The sequence below is a fragment of the Hippocampus bargibanti genome, linkage group LG07, assembly GCF_051943395.1.
Source record: "Hippocampus bargibanti isolate YZ-2025 linkage group LG07, ASM5194339v1, whole genome shotgun sequence".
In the NCBI taxonomy this organism is placed as follows: domain Eukaryota; kingdom Metazoa; phylum Chordata; class Actinopteri; order Syngnathiformes; family Syngnathidae; genus Hippocampus; species Hippocampus bargibanti.
In genome coordinates, this window is record NC_142740.1 from 5,710,704 (window position 1) to 5,735,776 (window position 25,073).

Below are 25,073 nucleotides of genomic sequence, written 5' to 3' on the forward strand. Positions count from 1 at the left end.
ACATTTCTAGTTAGCTCACAAGGTAGATCACTAGCTAGCTCACAAGCTAGGTTGATAGCTAGCTTGAAAGCTAGATTGCTCGCTAGTTCGGTTTTTATTCAGATGGCTGGCTAATCACTTACATCACTGGTGTGAAAGTCAAGGCTCGGGGCCAAATCTGGCTCGTCACATCATTATATTCGGCCCGCGAAAGCAAATCAAACTTGTGGAATTCCATGCTCATCTATCGAGCTAGCTACCTCGCAAGCTAGATCGCTAGCTAGCTCCCAAGCTAGATCGCTAGCTAGCTGTCGAGCTAGATTGTGAGCTAGCTCGCAAGCTAGATAACTAGCTAGCTTGAAAGCTAGATCACCAGTTAGCTCGCAATCTAGATTGCTAGTTAGCTCTAAAGCTAGATCGCTAACTAGCTCTCAAGCTAGATCATGAGCTAGCTCGCAAACTAGATCGCTAGCTAGCTCTAAAGCTAGATCACTAGTTATCTCGCAATCTAGATTGCTAGTTAGCTCACAAGCTAGAAGGCTAGCTAGCTCAGCTCACAAGCTAGATCACTAGCTAGCTTACAAGCTAGATTGATAGCTAGCTTGCGAGCTAGCTTACTAGCTAGCTATATTGCTCGCTAGTTCTGTTTTTATTCAGATGGCTGGCTAATCCCTTAATCCCCATCTATCAAAATCAAGGCCCGGGGGCCAAATCTGGCCCGCCACATCATTTTATTCGGCCCGCAAAAGCAAATCAAACTTGGGAAATTCCATGCTCATATATCAAGCTAGCTATCTTGCAAGATAGATCACTAACTAGCTCGTGAGTTAGATCGCTAGCTAGAACACGAGCTAGATTGCTTGCTAGCTTGCTCGCAAACTCTCTTACTATTCAGTTCGATGGCTAATCCCTGACATCACAGGTATCAAAGTCAAGGCCCGGGGGCTAAATCTGGCCCACTGCCACCTGAAATGTAGCAAAGTAGGCAGAGAAAGTAGTCAAAAATCAACACGAGCTTTATCAGATTATTGTTTGGAGTTTGATGAACTTCACAAAATAACGCCCTGACGTCAAGCTGCTTAATGTGAATTAAAATGCGCAAGCGAGGGACGGCACAGCGGCGCAGATAATTAACTCGCGGCGAGGCGGTTAGCGTTGATATTAGCAGTGGGTTGGCTTCTCCCACAGCGAGGTTAATTGGACATTCCAAATTGCCCATAGGTGTGAATGGCGCTAGCTTGTCAACGCTAAAGCTTTTCTGTCTCGGGTGATGAATCGGTCGCCGCCTTGGAATTCGCTCCCTGCCCGAAGGCCATCTTCAATTTTTCAAAAGGTTCACAAAGTTGACGTCAAAACAACATTTGTTGACCCGCAAATGTCGGACATTGTGTTTGCGAGTGACTTGATGTGTTGTCATTGCCCACCTGTAAAGCACAAGTGTCAAAGTCAAGGCCCGGGGGACAGATATTGCGAAAATCCATGCTCATTTATTCAGCTAGCTAGCGAGCTATTTAGCTAGTTATCTCTCTAGTTAGCTAGCTGGCTAATCCCTTACATCACAGGTGTCAAAGTCAAGGCCCAAATCTGGCCCGCCATATTATTTTATTTGGCCCGCGAAAGCAAATCAAACTTGTGAAATTCCATGCTCATTAATAGAGCTAACTAGTGAGCGAGCTAGCTAGCTCGCTTTCCATTTAGTTATCTGGCTAATCCCTTTGAATGCTACCAAAGTCAAGGCCTGGGGGTCAAATCTGGCCCGCCACATCATTTTATTCGGCCCGTGAAAGCAAATAGAACTCAAGTGCTATGGTGCTTGCTAAATTCCCAACCCGAATTTCAAATTGTCAAAACTAAACAACAATTTCAAATTTGAAAACTAGTGACGCCGTCCAATCCTGCACCGAGACCGACAATCAAAATAGAACAAGATGACAAAGCCAAACTTGTACAAGACATTTCAGACGTTGATGTTTTGACATCCAACTTCTTCTTTCAATATTTTGAAAGAGGAGAAACAACAAACGTAAATAAAGCAAAAACAAGTGACGTCGACGGTTGTTTGTTGCCAAACGTGAAACCTGAACGTGGCGTCGAGATTTCCACTAACAGATTTTGTCCGTGTGAATTGAAGCGCTGATATGTGACAATGCGACCCACTCACTCTCACTTTCTGTCGAAACAGCGTTGGGGCTTGAAAAATGGCTGGCAACAGGCAAAAATCCGGGCGACTATTTTCATATTTGAAGATGACGACGTCCTCCTCAAATGTGCGAAAATGTAACCATTCCTGTGCCATGGTTTTTATAATAATACTAATAATAATCATTCAATCATCATTTGTAAGCGCCTTTCAAAGCTCTCAAGGTCGGATATCTATCAGATAGGTCGCTAGGTCTTCACTCAACCCATAAATAACTCAGATAGAAAGCTAGCTAGCTAATAGACAGCTAATTCAAAAGCTAAGTAACTCAAATAGAAAGCTAGCTAGCTAATAAATAGTTAACAGATAGCTAGCAAAGCCTTCACTCAACCCGGAAGTAACTGAGATATAAAGCCAAGTAGCTAATGGACAGCTAATTCGATAGCTAATTAACTGGGATAGAAAGCTAGATAGCTAATAGATAGCTAACAGATAGCTAGCTGGGCCTTCACTTAACCCATACGTAACTCAGATAGAAAGCTAGCTAGCTAATAGACAGCTAATTTGCTAGCTAAGTAACTCGGATACAAAGCTTGATAGCTAACAGATAGCTAGCTAGGCCTTCGCTCAACCCGGAAGTAACACAGATAGAAAGCTAGCTAATATACAGCAAATTCGATAGCTAAGTAACTCGGCTAGAAAGCTAGCTAGCTAATAGACAGCTAATTCAATAGCTAAGTAACTTGGATATAAAGCTAGCTAGCTAATAGATAGCTAACAGATAGCAAGCTTGGCTTTCACCCAACCCATAAAGAACTCAGATAGAAAGCTAGCTAATAGACCGCTTATTCAATAGCAAAGTAACTCAGATGGAAAGCTGACTAGCTAATAGATAGCTAACAGATAGTTAGCTAGGCCTTCACTTCACTCATAAGTAACTCAGGTAGAAATGTAGCTAATAGACAGCTAATTCGATAGCTAAGTAACTCAGCTAGAAAGCTAGCTAGCTAATAGTTAGCTAGCTAGGCCTTCACTCAAACCGGAAATAACTCAGATTGAAGGCTAGATAGCCAGCTAGCTAGTCAATTGATAGATAGCGAGCTGGAAAGATAGCTAACAGATGATCAGCCAGCTAGCTAGATAGCTAATAATAATAATACATTTCACAAATAGATTTATTACACAGTACAGTTTATTTAATTACAATCCAATAGCACATTTATTATATATGAAATTCTATTTTGGGTAGTTTTAAGGCTTAAAAATTATGTTTTATGGGGATCTGGGAACGGATTATTCTTCTTTTAATGGTTTCTTATTAAGTTTGTAAGCTTCCATGTTCCTTTGCAGTTCCCCTAAGGCTGTCATGTTTACAACTTTATCGCTATTCTTTCCAGACAGATAGCATATGTTAGCTTTGCTGAGATAAAAAAAAAATAACAAATAAAATAAAAAATACCATCTGAGTGACAAGAGCCATCTGGCTTCATTTGCTAGCGCTTGTTAGCGCTCTTCAAATAATGAGCGAAATGAAAAACAATCTCTGAAGCATCTGTTAGCACGACGCTATGTCTTAATTCACACGACGAGCAAGATTGTCGAGGGCCAAAGAGGAAAAAAACAATCTGATGATGTCAACTTTTCAACCGTCAAGGCAGTTCCAGGAAAATCAAGGGCGGCCATTGTGAAAATACATTTGATTTCTAAGCGCCTTTCAAAACTGTCAAGGCCACTTTACAGTCACAGGATAAAGTTTTTCTGTGGGTCAGCAGCGGCAGCCACATGCACTAGCGTTCACTCAACCCCGAAGTAACTCAAATAGATATTAAGCTAGGTAGCTAATGGATAGCAAGTAAATAGCTAATAGTTAGCCAGATAGCCAGATAGCCAAAAGCTAGCCAGCTAGACACCTCACAGCCAGCCAGCTAATAGCTAACCAGCTAGCTAATGGATAGCTAATAGATAGGCAGATAAACAACAGCTAGCCATCTGTCTAGCAAATGGATAGAAAATAAATAGCTAATAGTTAGCCAGATAGACAACAGCTAGCAAGCTAGAGAGCTTACAGACAGTCATCTAGACAGCTAATAGCAAGCCAGGTAGCTAATGGATAGCTAATAGATAGGCAGATTGTCAACCGCTAGCCAGCTGTCTAGCTAATGGATAGAAAATAAATAGCTAATAGTTAGGCAGATAGCCAACAGCTAGCCAGCTTACAGCCAGCTAATAGCTAACCAGCTAGCTAAATGATAGATAATCAATAGCGAATAGATAGCCGGATAGCCAACAGCATGCCAGCTAGACAGCTTACAGCCAGCCAGCTAATAGCTAGCCAGCTAACTAATGGATAGCTAATATATAGGCAGATTGCCAACAGCTGTTGCTGTTGCTAATGGATAGAAAATAAATAGCTAATAGTAAGCCAGATAGCCAACAGATAGCAAGCTAGACAGCTTACAGCCAGCTAACAGCTAACCAGCTAGCTAAATGATAGGTAATAAACAGCGAATAGATAGCCGGATAGCCAACAGCATGCCAGCTAGACAGCTTACAGCCAGTCAGCTCGACAGCTAATAGCTAATGGATAGAATTCCACCTTCACGGGGCGTCGGATTTACAAGAGCCTCAGGAGGGGCAGAAGAAGACCCAAGAGGGGAGGGCGGCACTCCGATTTTGACGGCTGTGCCTCCCACGCCGTGTTTACCGGACATAATGGGCCGTAAATGACAAAAAGGGGGCGACTGGAAGGATGCGCACAAACGGGAGCGTGAACCTTCAAAGGACCTTTGGCGCTAACAGGAGGAATTCAAATTGAGAAAGAAAAAATTGAGAGCAAATGTCGCAGAGATCACAAGGTCAATCTCAACGGGTTTTTCACATTTTCTAAAATGGTGCTTTTCTAATACATTGTTAAAAAAATTCAAACATTAAAATTAAAAAAATATATACAATGTCGATTTATTCTGGTTTTTTTGACATTTTCTAAAATTGTGCTTTTCTAATATAAAACATTTTCTGAAATGGCGGTTTTCCCAAATAATTGGAAATGGTCTAAAATGTCGATTTCGTAATTTTTTAATACAGTAAAGTCTTGTTATATCGATATCGGTTATATCGATAGTACTGCTTATTACGATACTATTTCTATGAACGCAAGGAGAAAATTTACATGCCGCAGGATCGGATATATCGATAGTCTGGTTATATCGCTATTTTTTCAGATTCCCGAGAATATCGATATAACGAGACTTTACTGTATGTCATGTTTTTTTAAGCCTTTTTCTAAAATGATGGTTTTCTAATATTAAAAAAAAACATAAAATAGCGAATTTCTAATTTTTTTAAATGTTCTAAAATGTCAATTTTCTAATTTTTTTAAAAATTTGTAGAATGTCGATTTTTCAAAGTATTTTAACATTTTCTAAAATGGTGGTTTTCTAATATTTAAAAAAAATGTAAAATGGCGATTTTCTAATTTTTTTAAATGTAAAATGTCGATTTTTCATGTTTTTTAAGCTTTTTCTAAAATGATGGTTTTCTAATATTAAAAAAAACATAAAATAGCGAATTTCTAATTTTTTAAATGTTCTAAAATGTCAATTTTCCATTTTTTTTTAATTTGTAGAATGTCGATTTTTCAAAGTATTTTAACATTTTCTAAAATGGTGGTTTCCCAATTTTTTCAAACATTTTCTAAAATGTCGATTTTCTATTTTTTTAAAAATGGTCTAAAATGTCGATGTTCAAATTTTTTTAAATGTAAAATGTCGATTTTTTCATGTTTTTTTAAGCCTTTTTCTAAAATGATGGTTTTCTAATATTAAAAAAAAAAACATAAAATAGCGAATTTCTAATTTTTTTAAATGTTCTAAACTGTCAATTTTCTAATTTTTTTTAAAAAATTTGTAGAACGTCGACTTTTCAAAGTATTTTAACATTTTCTAAAATGGTGGTTTTCTAATATTTAAAAAAAAATGTAAAATGGCGATTTTCTAATTTTTTTAAATGTAAAATGTCGATTTTTCATGTTTTTTAAGCTTTTTCTAAAATGATGGTTTTCTATTATTAAAAAAAACATAAAATAGCGATTTTCTAATTTTTTTAAATGTTCTAAAATGTCAATTTTCCATTTTTTTTTAATTTGTAGAATGTCGATTTTTCAAAGTATTTTAACATTTTCTAAAATGGTGGTTTTCTAATATTAAAAAAAAATGTAAAATGGCGATTTTCTAATTTTTGTAAGGTTCTAAAATGTGAAGTTTTCACAGTTTTTTAAACATTTTCTAAATGGTGGTTCTCTAATATTTAAAATAAAATATATAAAATGGCGATTTTAAAATTTTCTTAAATGTTTTAAAATGTCAATTTTTAAGTTTTTTCAACATTTTCTAAAATGTTTTTTTCTAATATTAAAAAAAAACTAAAATGTCGATTTTTCAAAGTTTTTAACATTTTTTAAAATGGTGGTTTTCTAATACTAAAAATCTAAAATGGCGATTTTCAACATTTTTTAAATGTTCTAAAATGTTGATTTTCTATTTTTTTATGTTTTAAAATGTTAAATTTTCAAAGTTTTTTTTAACATTCATCTGTACAAATTTGACAGTACAGAAAGTACAGATGACGGCTGAAGAAACCTTATCGATTTCTAAAATAGTGGTTTTCTAATATTAAATATATAAATATAAAATGCCAACTTTCAGACTTTTTTTTTAACATTTTCTAAAATGGTGGTTTTCTAATTTAAAAAAAATCAAAAATGGCAATTTTCAATTTTATTTTAATGTTCCAAAATGTCGATTTTTCAACTTTTTTTTTTAACATTTTCTAAAATGGTGGTTTTCTAATATTAAAAAAAATATATATAAAATTTTCAAAATGTTTTCAATGTTCTAAAATGGAGATTTTCTAATATTTAAAAATGATTCTAAAATAGCGACTTTCACATTTTTTAACATTTCTAAAATGGTGATTTTCAGACTTATAAAAAATTCTAAAATTGCGACCTCATTTTTTAAAAATGTATAAAATGGCGATTTTCAGACTTTTTTAAAAAACATTCTAAAATGGTGATTTTCAGACTTGTAAAATTTTTCTAAAATGGCGATCTCATTTAAAAAAAAATCTAAAATGCCGATTTTTCAGACTTGTTTAAACATTTTCTAAAATGGTTATTTTCTAATTTTTTAAAAACAATTCTAAAATGGCGACTTTCAATTTTTGTTACATTTCTAAAATGGTGATTTTCAGACTTAAAAAAAAAAATCTAAAATGGTGATTTTCAGACTTTTTTTTAACATTTTCTAAAATGGTGGTTTATTAATATTTAAAACAATTTATAAAGTTGCGATTTTTAGACATTTTTAACATTTTCTAAAATTTTGCTTTAATAATATTTAAAACAATTTATAAAGTTGCGATTTTCAGACATTTTTAACGTTTTCTAAAAAATGGCGATTTTCTAATATTTTAAAATGTAGATTTTCCATTTTTTAAAATTTTTTCTAAAATTGCGTTTCTAAAGCTGCATTGAATGTTTATATAGTCCTAAAAGTTAATATTCAGTGGGTCCTGAATTTTTAGTGAAAATGACAAAAACTGCAGTGGACACATTTTTGCACATTGTCTGCCGGTCAATGAGTTAATACGGTGCACCTTATGGTCGTGAAAACACAGTAGCGGTTCAGTGTCGGGACACGAAATCTGAATACAGATATTGACATGATATGTTTAAAGGACAACCGCCGTCTCCGGACAAGTTGTGTCCATACTTTGTAAAATGGCTTCAAATGAATTCTACTGAGCGTATTTTAAAAAAGATTCCACTGCATCTCGCAATAGTTTACCTTTTAAGACTCGCGCTGAATATTCCGGAAGTCTTGTTTTTGAGTTGGTGACGAGTCCTCACATGACATCACTGAAGGAACGCCCCTGACCGAAAAAAAGGACACATTGTAGCAGTCCTAACATCACATCAATGCATTTTGCTGTACTTGTTTGGTCTGAAAACTTCGTGTTGCACCAAAAAGAGGCGGAAGAGGGTGACAAAGCTCCGTGTAAGGAATTAATCAGCCTGTGGAAACGGGCTGATTAATTCCTTACACGGCTTTGTCGCCATTTTCTGCCTTTTTTGGGTGCGACATTTCCCACCACTGATGCCTCAAAATGACACGGAATAAATGCTTTAATCGATTGCAAACGTATGCTTTCTTCTTCAGAACTATTTGAATCATATTCATAACTGGATGTGTACCAAGAAAGCATCTTCTCCGAATCTGATGCCATTGTTTTGATTCTCCAGCAATGCAAGACGTCTTGGCGTGACGTCACAAAAGGGGGGCGGGACTTGCCCGGGAAAATGCCCAATTCGCAGCTCAATTTTTTGCAGATTTTGGACACTTTAAGTCATTTTTATTGGTGCTTTGCATTTGATTAAAAATATCATAGTGCGTGTTTTGGCTATTTTAGATGCTATAAAACATTTTTCTGATGTCAGTTAGGAAACAAAAAAGTGACGTCGGCTGTCCTTTAAATGTTTTTTTTTTGCCGTTTAAAATGGAAGCATCCGGTTCTTTTTGGAGAGGGATAATATAAAGTTTCTTGCCTGCCCCCTGGAATTTTAATGAGGTCCTCCAGTGACTATTTTGCACCCTATTAACCAGAATGACCCAGAAACCATGCGGGGGTGCGCTTATTTCATCTTAACGTTTTCACTCGCAGTTCGCTGAAAACTCGCAGGGAGGAAAAAAAAAAGGGCTCAATAAAAAATATATAATAACAAATTAAAATATACGGCTGAGAAAGTCCAATTGGCCACCAGCGCGGAGGATAAAACTTTTGGGCATTTGGTAAGACCTGAGTACAGTGATACCTCAGCGTACAAACACTTTAGCTCACAAACGTTTCGCTTTACGAACAATAAATTCGCCAGGATATAATCTTGGCTGACAAACTAGTTTTCGGCGGACGAACCAAACCGTACGGCGCCACGTTGGCAGGCGGACTAGTCTTCCACACCCCCTTTCTGAGTGCAGATGTGGTTTGCTATCGTGTGGAGTACTTTTGCTACTATTGGACTGAAAAAGACCCAACCACAGGCTAGTGTTCAACTAAAAAGGACACTAAGCAAAATGAGCAGAAGAAGATCATCGAAAAACACCAACGAGGTGTGCGTTTGTGTGACTTAGCGTCCCAGTACCAGTACGCTAAGTCGACCATTGCTACGTGTGGCTATGCCAACTTTCAGACTTTTTTAAAAAACATTCTAAAATGGTGATTTTCAGACTTGTAAAATTTTTCTAAAATGGCGATCTCATTTAAAAAAAAATCTAAAATGCCGATTTTTCAGACTTGTTTAAACATTTTCTAAAATGGTTATTTTCTAATTTTTTAAAAACAATTCTAAAATGGCGACTTTCAATTTTTGTTACATTTCTAAAATGGTGATTTTCAGACTTAAAAAAAAAAATCTAAAATGGTGATTTTCAGACTTTTTTTTAACATTTTCTAAAATGGTGGTTTATTAATATTTAAAACAATTTATAAAGTTGCGATTTTTAGACATTTTTAACATTTTCTAAAATTTTGCTTTAATAATATTTAAAACAATTTATAAAGTTGCGATTTTCAGACATTTTTAACGTTTTCTAAAAAATGGCGATTTTCTAATATTTTAAAATGTAGATTTTCCATTTTTTAAAATTTTTTCTAAAATTGCGTTTCTAAAGCTGCATTGAATGTTTATATAGTCCTAAAAGTTAATATTCAGTGGGTCCTGAATTTTTAGTGAAAATGACAAAAACTGCAGTGGACACATTTTTGCACATTGTCTGCCGGTCAATGAGTTAATACGGTGCACCTTATGGTCGTGAAAACACAGTAGCGGTTCAGTGTCGGGACACGAAATCTGAATACAGATATTGACATGATATGTTTAAAGGACAACCGCCGTCTCCGGACAAGTTGTGTCCATACTTTGTAAAATGGCTTCAAATGAATTCTACTGAGCGTATTTTAAAAAAGATTCCACTGCATCTCGCAATAGTTTACCTTTTAAGACTCGCGCTGAATATTCCGGAAGTCTTGTTTTTGAGTTGGTGACGAGTCCTCACGTGACGTCACTGAAGGAACGCCCCTGACCGAAAAAAACATTGTAGCAGTCCTAACATCACATCAATGCATTTTGCTGTACTTGTTTGGTCTGAAAACTTCGTGTTGCACCAAAAAGAGGCGGAAGAGGGTGACAAAGCTCCGTGTAAGGAATTAATCAGCCTGTGGAAACGGGCTGATTAATTCCTTACACGGCTTTGTCGCCATTTTCTGCCTTTTTTGGGTGCGACATTTCCCACCACTGATGCCTCAAAATGACACGGAATAAATGCTTTAATCGATTGCAAACGTATGCTTTCTTCTTCAGAACTATTTGAATCATATTCATAACTGGATGTGTACCAAGAAAGCATCTTCTCCGAATCTGATGCCATTGTTTTGATTCTCCAGCAATGCAAGACGTCTTGGCGTGACGTCACAAAAGGGGGGCGGGACTTGCCCGGGAAAATGCCCAATTCGCAGCTCAATTTTTTGCAGATTTTGGACACTTTAAGTCATTTTTATTGGTGCTTTGCATTTGACTAAAAATATCATAGTGCGTGTTTTGGCTATTTTAGATGCTATAAAACATTTTTCTGATGTCAGTTAGGAAACAAAAAAGTGACGTCGGCTGTCCTTTAAATGTTTTTTTTTTGCCGTTTAAAATGGAAGCATCCGGTTCTTTTTGGAGAGGGATAATATAAAGTTTCTTGCCTGCCCCCTGGAATTTTAATGAGGTCCTCCAGTGACTATTTTGCACCCTATTAACCAGAATGACCCAGAAACCATGCGGGGGTGCGCTTATTTCATCTTAACGTTTTCACTCGCAGTTCGCTGAAAACTCGCAGGGAGGAAAAAAAAAGGGCTCAATAAAAAATATATAATAACAAATTAAAATATACGGCTGAGAAAGTCCAATTGGCCACCAGCGCGGAGGATAAAACTTTTGGGCATTTGGTAAGACCTGAGTACAGTGATACCTCAGCGTACAAACACTTTAGCTCACAAACGTTTCGCTTTACGAACAATAAATTCGCCAGGATATAATCTTGGCTGACAAACTAGTTTTCGGCGGACGAACCAAACCGTACGGCGCCACGTTGGCAGGCGGACTAGTCTTCCACACCCCCTTTCTGAGTGCAGATGTGGTTTGCTATCGTGTGGAGTACTTTTGCTACTATTGGACTGAAAAAGACCCAACCACAGGCTAGTGTTCAACTAAAAAGGACACTAAGCAAAATGAGCAGAAGAAGATCATCGAAAAACACCAACGAGGTGTGCGTTTGTGTGACTTAGCGTCCCAGTACCAGTACGCTAAGTCGACCATTGCTACGTGTGGCTAAAGGTGCTTCTGTGTTGTCTGAGCAACGGTCTTAGGCAATAGAGAAGGTTGAAAAACTTCTGTCGATTTGGATTAATGAAAAGCAGCTTGCGAGGGACAGTGTGAGTGAGGGTATTATCACCCAGAAAGCACGGCAACTTCACTCGGATATCATCAACTACATCAACGACCATCACAAAGGGAAATAAAACTACATTATTATTTGTTCCTGTGACTGTAAAGTGAAATTGAGTTTTGAAAGGCGCTGAAAAATTAAACGTATTATTATTATTATTATTATTATTATTAAAACGACTTTATTACATAGTAGTTTATTTCTTTAATTACAATACGATAATCAGAATCAGAATCATCTTTATTGCCAAGTATGTAGAACACACAAGGAATTTGTTTCCGGTAGAACACGCAGCACTAGTATCGTCGTCAAAAAAAACTGCTAAGTGGCACTATACAGTTCCATTTTGGCTACTGTTAACAGATTTATTATACATAAAATAAGGTCTATTTGGTGTCGTTTAAGGCTTATTTTGTAGAAAATTGTTTTATGGAGACCTGGGAACAGATTATTCTCATTTTAATGGTTTCTTATGGGAAATAATTGTTCGGCAGACACATTTTTGCCTTACACACACTTTCTGGGAACCAATTAAATTCGTAAGATGAGGTATCACTGTATGTAAAATAAGATATATTTTGTGCAGTTTTAAGGCTTATTTAGGAGAAAATTAAGTTGTATGGGGACCTGGGAACAGATTATTCTCATTTTTAATGGTTTCCTATGGGAAATAAATATTTGGCAGACGAAATTTTCGCCTTACACACACTTTCTGGGAACCAATTAAGTTTGTAAACTGAGGTATCACTGTACAACTGGACTCCTTCACTGCCCGACAATATGTAAAAATGTGTCCACCCCAGTGCCAGGGTTTATATTATACAGGACAGTTTATTTTATTACATTTACAATAGCATATTTATTATACATAAAATAAGGTCTATTTTGTGTAGTTTTAAGGCTTATTTGGTATAAAATGATGTTTTATGGGGACCTGGGAACGGATTATTCTCATTTTTAATGGTTTCCTATGGGAAATTAAGGTTTGGAATACACACTTTCTGCCTTACAGACACTTTCTGGGAACCAGTTAAGTTCGTAAGCTGAGGTATCACTGTACATAAAATAATGTATATTTTGTGGAGTTTTAATGCTTATTTAGTAGAAAATAATGTTTTATGGCGACCTGGGTCCAGATTATTCTCATTTTAATGGTTTCCTACGGGAAATTAATTTTTGGGATACACACTTATCGCCTTACACACTCTGTCTGGGAACCAATTAAGTTTGTAAAATGAGGTATCACTGTATCGCCGAGAAAGCACGGCAACTTCACTATCATCTCGAGGCAACTACATCAATGACCATCACAAAGGTCAATAAAACGACTGGATTATAAACGACAGTTTATATCTTTCATTATAATCCAATAGCACATTTATTATACATATAATAAGTTCCATTTTATGTAGTTTGAAGGCTTATTTTGGAGAAAATGATGTTTTATGGGGACCTGGGAACGGATTATTCTCATTTGTAATGGTTTCCTATGGGAAATAAATGTTTGGAAGACAAGATTTTTGCCTTACACACACACTTTCTGGGAACCAATTAATTTCATAAGATGAGGTATCACTGTCATCGTGACGAAATGCGATGACCCTTTTTAGTTTTTAATCACCTTGATAAAAACCGAAGTCCAACGGGGAAGAAATCCGACTCCCTTGCAGAGCTTCGAAACTGCCCGTTTGGCAAACCGGCGGCGTTGCCAACCCTCCATCATGCAAACGCAAGCCCGTGAGAGACGTCTTGGATGAAATATGATCTGAATAGCGACGGCAAAATGGGAAATATCACATGATGGCGTCTTTCTGGGTGCCCTGAAGATAAAAGGGAATCATTACGCGCCACCTTTGATATATCGGAAGACATTTCCATCTTTTACATGAAAATACTAAAAATCCATTTGATTTCTAAGCGCCTTTCAAAACTCTCAAGGTCACTTTTCAGTCACAGGATACGTTTTTCTGCGGGTGAGCAGCGGCAGCCACACATGCCAGCATTCACTCAACCCAGAAGTAACTCAAATAGATAGAAAGCTAGCTTGCTAATAGATAGCCAATATATAGCTAAAAGATAGACAGCAAGCTAGATAGCAGTGGAACTAATAAATAGCAAGCTAGATAGCTAGAAAGCCTGCCAGATAGCTAATATATAACCGATACATAGCTAATAGATAAACAGCTAGCTAGGTAGCCGTAGAACTAATATATACCTAATTCATAGATAATAGATAGCCAGCTAGGTAGCCAGCTAGATAGCCAGCTGGTAGTAATAATGATAACAATAATCATCATCATCATTACCAGGTACTTTGCTAATAGATAGCTAATAAATAGACAGCTAGCTAGGTAGCCGTGGAACTAATAGATAGCCAGCTAGATAGCTAGCAAACCAGCCAGATAACTAATAGATAGCCAACAGAGAGCTAATAGAAAGACAGCTAGCTATGTAGCCGTGGAACTAATAGAACGCCAGCTAGATAGCTAGAGAGCCTGCCAGATAGCTAATAGCCAATACATAGCTAATAGATAGACAGCTAGCTAGGTGGCCTTACAACTAATAGATAGCCAGCAAGATAGCTAGCAAACCAGCCAGATAGTTAATAGATAGCTAATAGATAGACAGCTAGCTAGGTAGCCGTAGAAGTAATAGATACCTAATAGTAGAAATAGTAAATAGATAGACAGCTAGGTAGCTGGCTAGATAGCCAGCTGGTAGTAGTAATAATAATAATAATAATAATAATAATAATAATAATAATCCATTTCATTTCTAAGCGACTTTCAAAACTTTCAAGGTCACTTTTCAGTTACAGGATACGTTTTTCTGTGGGTGAGCAGTGGCAGCCACACGTGCTAGCGTTCACTCAACCCAGAAGTAACTCAAATAGATAGAAAGCTAGCTGACTAATATATATAGACATATAATAGCTAGACAGCTAGCTAGGTAGCCGTGGAACTAATGGATAGCCGGCTAGATAGCTAGCAAACCAGCCAGATAGCTAACAGATAGCAAATACATAGCTAATAGATTGGCAGCTAGCTAGGTAGCCGTATAACTAATAAATAGCCAGCAAGATAGCTAGGAAGCCTGCAAGATAGCTAATAGATAGCCAATAGGTAGCTAATAGAAAGACAGCTAGCTATGTAGTCATTGAACTAATAGATAGCCAGCTAGGTAGCTAGCGAGCCTGCCAGATAGCTAATAGATAGCCAATACATAGTTAATAGATATACAGCTAGCTAAGTAGCCTTATAACTAATAGCTAGCTAGCAAGATAGCTAGCAAACCAGCCAGATAGTTAATAGATAGCTAATAGATAGACAGCTAGCTAGGTAGCCGTAGAAGTAATAGATACCTAATAGTAGATAGAAAATAGATAGACAGCTAGGTAGCTAGCTAGATAGCCAGCTGGTAATAATAATAATAATAATAATAATACAGTAAAGTCTGGTTATATCGATATCGGATATATCGATAGTCCCGGTTATATCGATACTATTTCTATGCACGCACGGAGAAAATTACATGCAAACAGGGTCGGATATATCGATAGTCCCGGTTATATCGATATTTTTTCGGACTCCCTTGAATATCCATATAACGAGACTTTACTGTAATCCATTTCATTTCGAAGCGCCTTTCAAAACTCTCAAGGTCACTTTTCAGTCACAGGACACGTTGTTCTGTGGGTGAGCAGCGGCAGCCAAACGCGCTAGCGTTCACTCAACCCAGAAGTAACTCAAATAGATAGAAAGCTAGCTCGCTAATATATATCCAATAGATCGACAGCTAGATAGGTAGCCGTAGAACTAATAGATACTCACCCGGAGAAAAACTGATCCTGTGACTGTAAAGTGACCTTGAGAGTTTTGAAAGGCGCTAATAAATGAAATTGATTATTATTATTATTATTTTTTTTTTTTGCACGTCGTCTACCAGTCAATGAGTTGTATTTTTTTTATAATATACATCTGTAATATCCAAGAAATTGTGTCCCATCGCCGTCTTGAGTTCTGAATGTCAGAATCGCTTCAGGATGATTTTTTTGTAAAGCGTCGCGGCACAAAATGATCATGACGGGTTCAAGCGTGTCTGCCAAGAAAAATCTTCCCGAATGACTTTCAAGCGTTTTATGTCCGTTCTAATTGTCCAAATGGCCGCAGTGGCCAACTGTTGGATTTTTCGTATCCAGCGGCATGCGATTCACATTCTGCAGCTGTTGGCGGCGCGCGATAGCTCCGAAGCTAAATTGCACTTGATCCAGACAAGGTGAACCGTGGAAAAACACCTTTTTAGGTTTTTTTTTAAGTTTGAGAATCGTCATTTTAGAAAATGTAAACAAAATTAGAACATTCTCATCTTAGAACATTGTTGAAAAAAAATGAAAACCACCATCTTAGAAAATTTTTAAAAAGTCTGAAAATCGCCATTTTAGATTTTTTTTAAATTGGAAAATGGCCATTTTAGATTTTTTTTTTTATTGGAAAGTCGCCATTTTAGATTTTTTTTAAATATTGCAAAACCATCATTTTAGAAAACCACCATTTTTGACAATAAAAAAAGAGAACATTCTCATTTTAGAACATTTAAAAAATTGAAAACCATCATTTTAGAAAAAAATTAAGTGTGAAAATCACCATTTTAGATTTTTTTTTTAAATTGGAAAGTCGCCATTTTAGATTTTTTTTTAAATATTACAAAAACACCTTTTTAGAAAAAATTAAAAAACGTAAAAAAATCTACATTTTAAAAATATAGAAAATAAACATTTGAGAAAATGTTTGAAAATATTAGAAAACTACCATTTTAGAAAATTAAAAAAAAAAACAGAAAATTTCAATTTTAGAGCATTTAAAAAAAAAATTGAAAAGCACGTTTTAGAAAAAAATTAAAAAGTAATTTTATATTTTTTTTTAATTGGAAAGTCGTCATTTTAGTTTTTTTTAATATTAGAAAACTACCATTTTAGAAAATGTTAAAAAACCTAAAACGTAAAAAATTGAAATTTTAATTTTTTTTAAAAATGTTTGAAAATATTAGAAAACCGCCATTTTAGAAAATATTAAAAAACGTAAACAAAAAATCGACATTTTAAAAATTTAGAAAATCAACATTTGAGAAAATGTTTGAAAATATTAGAAACCTACTATTTATGAAAATTAAAAAAAGAAACTTCCCATTTTAGAACATTTTAAAAAAAAAAGTACATTTTAGAAAAAAAATGTTAAGTGTGAAAATCGCCATTTTAGATTTTTTAAACCAAAACCACCATTTTAGAAAATGTTAGAAAAACGTGAACATCACCATTTTAAAATTTTAGAAAATCAACATTTTAGAAAATGTTAAAAAAGGAGAAATCAACATTTAAAAAAATTACAAAATCAACATTTTAGAAAATTTTCAAAATATTAGAAAACTACCATTTTAGAAAATTTAAACAAAATTAGAAAATTCCCATTTTAGAACATTGTGTAAAAAAATTGAAAACCACCATTTTAGAAAACGTTTAAAAAGTCTGAAAATCGCCATTTTAGATTTTTTTTTTTAATTGGAAAGTTGCCATTTTAGATTTTTTTAAATATTAGAAAACCACTATTTTAGAAAATATTAAAAAAACGTAAAAAGTAAAAAATAATCAAAAATCGACATTTAAAAAAAATAGAAAATCAACTATTTGGAAAATCACCATTTTAGAAAATAAAAAAAACCCTGAAAATTGCCATTTTAGAACAATTTTTAAAAACAATGAAAAGCACATTTTAGAACATTTTTAAAAGTCTGAAAATCTCCATTTTAGATTTTTTTCAATTGGAAAGTCACCGTTATAGATTTTTTTTTTTATTGGAAAGTCGCCATTTTAGATTTTTTTTAAATATTGCAAAACCATCATTTTAGAAAACCACCATTTTTGACAATAAAAAAAGAGAACATTCTCATTTTAGAACATTTAAAAAATTGAAAACCATCATTTTAGAAAAAAATTAAGTGTGAAAATCACCATTTTAGATTTTTTTTTTAAATTGGAAAGTCGCCATTTTAGATTTTTTTTTAAATATTACAAAAACACCTTTTTAGAAAAAATTAAAAAACGTAAAAAAATCTACATTTTAAAAATATAGAAAATAAACATTTGAGAAAATGTTTGAAAATATTAGAAAACTACCATTTTAGAAAATTAAAAAAAAAAAAAAAAAGAAAATTTCAATTTTAGAGCATTTTAAAAAAAAATTGAAAAGCACGTTTTAGAAAAAAATTAAAAAGTAATTTTATATTTTTTTTTTAATTGGAAAGTCGTCATTTTAGTTTTTTTTAATATTAGAAAACTACCATTTTAGAAAATGTTAAAAAACCTAAAACGTAAAAAATTGAAATTTTAATTTTTTTTAAAAATGTTTGAAAATATTAGAAAACTGCCATTTTAGAAAATATTAAAAAACGTAAAAAAAAAAATCGACATTTTAAAAATTTAGAAAATCAACATTTGAGAAAATGTTTGAAAATATTAGAAACCTACCATTTATGAAAATTAAAAAAAGAAACCCATTTTAGAACATTTAAAAAAAAAGTACATTTTAGAAAAAAAATGTTAAGTGTGAAAATCGCCATTTTAGATTTTTTAAACCAAAACCACCATTTTAGAAAATGTTAGAAAAACGTGAACATCACCATTTTAAAATTTTAGAAAATCAACATTCTAGAAAATGTTTAAAAATATTAGAAAACCAAAATTTTAGAAAATGTTAAAAAACGAGAAATCAACATTTAAAAAAATTACAAAATCAACATTTTAGAAAATTTTCAAAATATTAGAAAACTACCATTTTAGAAAATTTAAACAAAATTAGAAAATTCCCATTTTAGAACATTGTGTAAAAAAATTGAAAACCACCATTTTAGAAAACGTTTAAAAAGTCTGAAAATCGCCATTTTAGATTTTTTTTTTTAATTGGAAAGTTGCCATTTTAGATTTTTTTAAATATTAGAAAACCACTATTTTAGAAAATATTAAAAAACGTAAAAAGTAAAAAATAATCAAAAATCGACATTTAAAAAAAATAGAAAATCAACTATTTGGAAAATCACCATTTTAGAAAATAAAAAAAACCCAGAAAATTGCCATTTTAGAACAATTTTTAAAAACAATGAAAAGCACATTTTAGAACATTTTTAAAAGTCTGAAAATCTCCATTTTAGATTTTTTTCAATTGGAAAGTCACCGTTATAGATTTTTTTAAATATTATAAAACCACCATTTTAGAAAATGTTTAAAACAATGTGAAAATCGCCATTTTAAAAATTTTGAAAATCAACTTTTTAGAAAATGTTTGAAAATATTAGAAAACCACAATTTCAGAAAATTAAAAAAAACTGACAATTGGCATTTTAGAACATTTAAAAAAAAATGAAAAGCACGTTTTAGAAAAAATTTAAAAATCGCCATTTTTAATTTTTTTTATTGGAAAGTCGCCTTTAGATTTTTTTTAAATATTAGAAAATCAACATTTTAGAAAATGTTAAAAAATGTGAAAATCGCCATTTTAAAAATTTAGAAAATCAACATTTTAGAAAGTGTTTGATAATATTTGAAAACCACAATTTTAGAAAAAAAATGGAATCATATCTGCACTTCACAAACCCTAAACGAAGCCAAAGTGTGAAAATAGCCATTTTAGAAAGTGTAAAAAAATAAATAAATTAGAAAGTCGCCATTTTAGACATTTTTGGAAAAAAATTAGAAAAATACAATTCTTAGAAGTTTTTTGAAACGTTTGAAAATCGCCATTTTCGAAAATATAACAAATTAGAAAATGCTCATTTCAGAACATTTTTGTAAAAAAAAATGAAAATCGCCATTTTTGAAAATTGAAATAAAACATTGAAAATTACAATTTTAGAATATTTTTGAAAAAAATAGGAAACCACCATTTTAGAATTTTTAAAAAGTTTGAAAATAAAAAAAAGAAAATTCCAATTTTAATACATTTTTGAAGAATATTTAAAACCACTATTTTAGAAAAAAATTGAAGCCTGAAAATTGCATTTTTTTTTAAACATTAGAAAGTCGATGTTTTAGAAATTAAAAAAAAATATATTAGAAAACCACTATTTTAGAAAATGTTAAAAAACTGAAAATCAACATTTTAGAAACATTTAAAAATTAGAAAATTTTAAATAAGTTTGAAAATCACCATTTGAGACAAAGTAAAAAAAAGAAAATTCCCATTTTAGAACATCTTTGAAAAAAAATTAAAAAACACAATTTTAGAGAATTTGTTTGAAAAAGTTTGAAATTTGGCATTTTAGACATTTTTATACAATTAGAAAATCCCCATTTAAGATTTTAGAAAATGTTAAAAAAATAGTAAATTGCCATTTTAGATTTTTTTTTCTTATTAGAAAACCACCATTTCAGAAAATGTTACAAACAACTTTGAAAATCAACATTTTAGAACATAAAAAAGTGGCATTTTAGAAAATGTTTGAAACCATTAGAAAATCACCATTTTAGAAAATTGTAAAAAAATCAGAAAATTGCCATTTTAGAAAAAAATAGAAAGTCACCATTTTAGAACGTTTTTAAAAAAATTAGAAAATTGCCATTTTTAGAACATTTTTTAAAAGTTTGAAATTTGGCATTTTAGAAAATTTCAAACAATTAGAAAGTCACAATTTCAGATTTTTTTGGGTAAAAATGGGAAAACCACAATTTTAGAAAATCTTAAAAAAATAGAAAATTGCCATTTTAGATTTTTTTTTAGTTAGAAAGTTGCCATTTTAGATTGTTTTTAAATTATTAAAAAACCCACCATTTTAGAAATTGTTAAAAACTTTGAAAATAAAGATTTTAGTATATTAAAAAAATAGGGAACTTTAGAAAATGTTTGAAAAAAATGGAAAATTAGCATTTTAGAAAATTGTAAAAAAAAAAAAAAATCAGAGAATTGCCATTTTAGAGAAAAGAAAGTCACCATTTTACAACCTTTTAAAAATTTAGAAAATTTCCATTTTTAGAACATTTTCAAAAAGTTTGAAATTTGGCATTTTAGAAAATTTTAAACAATTAGAAAGCCATAATTTCAAAATTTATTTTGTAAACATTTGAAAACCACAATTTTAGAAAATCTTTAAAAAAAATAGAAAAGTGCCATTTTAGATTTTTTTAGTTAGAAGGTTCCCATTTTATAATTAAAAAAACTATTTGAAAACCACCATTTTAGAAAATGTTAAAAAAAATGAATATTTTAGAACATTAAAAAAAAAAAAAAAAAAAAAAAAAAAAAAAAAAAATCGGAATTTTAGAAAATGTTTGAAAAAATTAGAAAATCACCATTTTAGAAAATTGGAAGAAAAAAAATCCGAAAATTGCCATTTTAGAAATTAAAAAAATAGAAAGTCGCCATTTTACAACCTTTTAAAAATTTTGAACATTCCCATTTTTAGAACATTTTTAAAAAGTTTGAAATTTAGCTTTTTAGAAATTTTTAAACAATTAGAAAGTCATCATTTCAGATTTTTTCTTTGTAAAAATTGAAAAACCACAATTTTAGAAAATCTTTAAAAATATGTTAAAAATTTATGACGGAGGCTGCAGACCGTATGAAAATTGACCACATGCCGCATTTGGCCCCGTGCCGCATTTTGGACAATTTTGAACTAAGCCAATCCTCCATAAACAAACGTTTTTTTGCTATCCATGTCTTCATCGGTGGGATCCACTCCTACCTAGAATTCACTCACACGACTCCAACTTCCAGAGTCTCGAAAAGATTGACTGGCTGAATAGAAAATACAAGCCTTTCCTTCGGAAGTGGACGATAGTGTCGACACGCCCGTGCGCTCCCAATGGCTATGATGAAGTCTGCCGGTGGAGCGATAACTCACACTGCCCTGCAGTCTACTGATCCACTGGCCCGTTTCAGCCATTTTTCAGAGCTGACTCCAAACTCCCAGCAGTCGTCGCCACTATTTCCTCATGAAATCACTACGCATAGGCTAGCGGGGTTCCACCACATTGTATGCTAATGTCTTGATTTTCCGGGCACGAATACAGGGATAGCTCGGTTTACGAACCCCTTGGCTTGTGAACTTTTCGGTTTACTAACGTTAAATTTATACAAATATTACCTTGGCATACAAACTATTTTTCAGGATACACATGGAGGTGCCACAATGAGTGATGTGTCGTTCATGAACGAGCCCGTTCTCATAACAACAAAATAGCAGCTGACTTGTTTTGGTCCTGTATTCCCCACCCCTAGTCGTGCAACGTGATCGGTCAAGAACGCAGCAGTGAGGGGAGGTGGTTGAAACATTAAAGAGACAGGCAGACGACAGAAAAAGAGTGAGAAAATGGATAGAAAACAGTGACATTTGGACTTGTTTCAACTTTGATAGTTCAAAGGCAGAGTGTAGACTGCAAGGTTAAAATTCCCATCAATCAGGCTCCACAAATAACCCGCACAAGCCATCTGTACACTTGATGCAAAAAGCTATCAACCCAGCTAAACAGAACACAATTGATGAGGAACAAAGTAAAATTATCGCAGAGGCACCACAAGCACCTACAAGGGATCATTCCGCAAGACGTTCCTCGTCAAGTGTTTAATGCTGATGAAATCAGCCACTCCATTCCATCAAGCCATCAACGACCATCACAAAGGTCAATAAAACTCACTCACTGTACCTATACAACGTGCGTACGCAAAAGATGTTCACATCACTCGCGAAGACCAAGGAGAGTCTTTTTATACCCTCTGAGACCATTTGGTTGCTGGTGTACAGCTTGACATCTTTTTCACAGTACAGTAATACCTCAGCTTACCAACACTTTAGCTCACAAACGTTTCACCTTATGAACATTAAATTTGCGAGAATATAAACTTGGCAGACGAACCAAACCACTCAGCGGCAAGGTTGCAGGCAGACTAGTTTTCCACACCCACTTTCTTTGAGTGCAGATGTGGTTAGTTATCGCGTAAAGAACTTTCGCTATTATGGGACCGGAAAAAGACCCCACCACAGGCTAGTGTTAAGCCGAAGAAGACACAAAATAAAATGACAGTCGTGCATAAGAAGGAGATCATCGACAAACACCAAAGAGGAGTGCGTTTGTGTGACTTAGCGTCCCAGTAGCAGTACGCTAAGTCGACCATTGCTACGTATGGCTCAGGGTGTTTCTGTGTTGTCTCAGCAACGGTCTAAGGAGATAGAAGAGGTTGAAAAACCTCTGTTGATTTGGATGAAGGAAAAACAGCTAGCAGGGAACAGTGTGAGTTGAGGGTATTATCGCTGAGAATGTATTATTATATCTCACTATCTAGCTGGCTATCCATTAGCTAGCTAGCTAGTTGAGTTGAGGGTATTATCGCTGAGAATGTATTATTATATCTCACTATCTAGCTGGCTATCCATGAGCTAGCTAGCTAGCAATCTCATAGTTATCTATTAGCTAGCAATCTCATAGCTATCTATTAGCTAGCTAGCTAGATTTCTACCTATTTGAGTGACTTCCGGGTTGAGTGAACGCTGGCGTGTGTGGCCGCTGCTCACTCACAGAAAAAAAATAATTCTATGTGTCAAGTTCTGTTGGTTTTTTGAGCTCTCCCCCTAACTTGAAAAGGGTTTTGACTGTGTTGACCGGGATTACACTGGGACGTCACTCTTTAACTCCAATGATGAGACAGATTTCTCCTTTCTTCTTCCTCTTTCCATTTAGACTTAATCGTCTCTTTTCTCATTGAAAAGACAATTGCTGTTTGCAAGGTGAAAAAACCTTTGAAGAAGGTAAAAACACAAACGGCAATTAGGTTTACATTTGAAGGCAGTCTCTGAACAGGCTGGTTTTGACATTAAACCATCAAATAAACGGTCACAATGACAGGTTCTCTCACCGTCAGCCACCCTGGTCTTTACACAGTTGAACTCCACTGCACCAGGCAAACTCCTAGAGCAGTACTTGAACCGAACCGAACGCTGAGCAGTGTAGCAACTGACTATTTTAAGGAGTGGCTTCTTCTGGTGAGAGCCTTCCTGATTACTGAATGGCTTTCAGCTGCTGGCACATTTGTTTTTCTTCCAGTTCTCTCTTCTGGGGGAAAAATGGTGCCAAACTCATCTTTGGACTACAACTTCGGCCATATTTGTAGTTTGCCAAGACACTCATCTTTGGACTACAGCTTCGGCCATATTTGTAGTTTGCCAATACACCTCCCACTCAAACTTTCCGTGGATACATGGGGAAGATTGCCAACTGTAGGCAAACGAAGTAAGTATGGTGGTCTTGCCAAGATTTTCTTATTCTGTTCTTCAGCAGGTAGTAGAACAACCAACCGTCTTACATCCCTGTGCAGAACAGTGGGTTGGAACTTTTTCCTCAGGCTGCTTAAATTGGGATGGATGGGCTTTGCCTTTGGGGGTTTTGTCAGGGGGACACAGTAGCTGGGATAGATCCGGATGTGGACATCCCTCACAATGCCTTTGTCATCTGCTGATAACTCTGCCAAGCTTGAAGTGACCCCTTAGTGCGTTTTGGTCACATAACCAGACAATGTCTCCCACAGTGACATTTCTTTCAGCAGTGTGCCATTTGCTTCGGACAACAAGGTTGGGACCTGCGAGTTGACTCCAAGATTTCCAGAACCTGGTTACCTCAGGCTGCATTGCCCCGAGCCTTTTGTAGGAAGGAGGCTGTTTGGTGTGATATATTGGATGCAGTTTTCCCGACTCTGGATTCTGGCATCAATCGGGCGCTCATTTGCGAGGTTTGCTGCAGTGTAGAGAGGCTGAGCCCGTACTCTTTACCAAGACTCTAGAGTGCCCTCTTTACAATACGTACAGCGGCCTCTGCGTACCTGTGTGGAGAGTCAGCGGGGTGAATTTTCCACATCCACTTAGTTCCATTTTTGGCTGCTGTATCCTCCAGAGTTTGATCCAAGCCATCCAAGAAGCTGTACAGTTCTTTGAGGAAAGACTTTGCTCCAATGAAATTGGTGCCAGGATCAGACCAGATCTTTCTTGGATGCCCTCTGAGAGCTGTGAATCGTTGATAAGCCATCAGGAAGCTGTCTGTTGATGGAGTTGTGACCAGTTTGGTGTGGATAGCTCTGATGGCCATGCAACAAAAGACAACTCCCCAGACTTTGAGTGTTACTCTTTTCTTGACATCATCTCGTACTTGGTATGGGCCAAAGAGGCCAAGTGTTGTAAACTCAAAGGGTGCAGCAGGCTCTGTCGTCTCTGATGGCAAGTCACCCATCACTTGTTGGCATTTCTTTGCTCTCAACTTCCTGCAAGTCATGCGGCCATCAACAACCTTCTGGGTAATTCTTTCTTCCCCTTATCACCCATGCTTTGCATGCATCTTGAGCAGTGTGCCAGCCACTCCATCATGGCTCTCGTTGTGC

General features: G+C 34.6%; 1 protein-coding gene across 3 annotated transcripts in view; it reads right to left on the reverse strand.

Moving 5' to 3' along the window:
* The window catches only part of LOC148895279 (regulator of G protein signaling 8-like), a 121,510-nt gene that overhangs the window by 27,423 nt on the left and 69,014 nt on the right, over positions 1-25,073 (reverse strand). The window contains exon 1 of one of the 3 annotated variants that reach the window (XM_089000826.1): positions 7,966-8,034. The exons of the other annotated variants lie outside the window; for them this stretch is intronic. The gene's annotated coding sequence lies outside the window, so the exon portion shown is untranslated. Of the gene's footprint in view, positions 1-7,965; positions 8,035-25,073 lie in introns of those variants that run through there. 3 annotated transcript variants of the gene reach the window in all.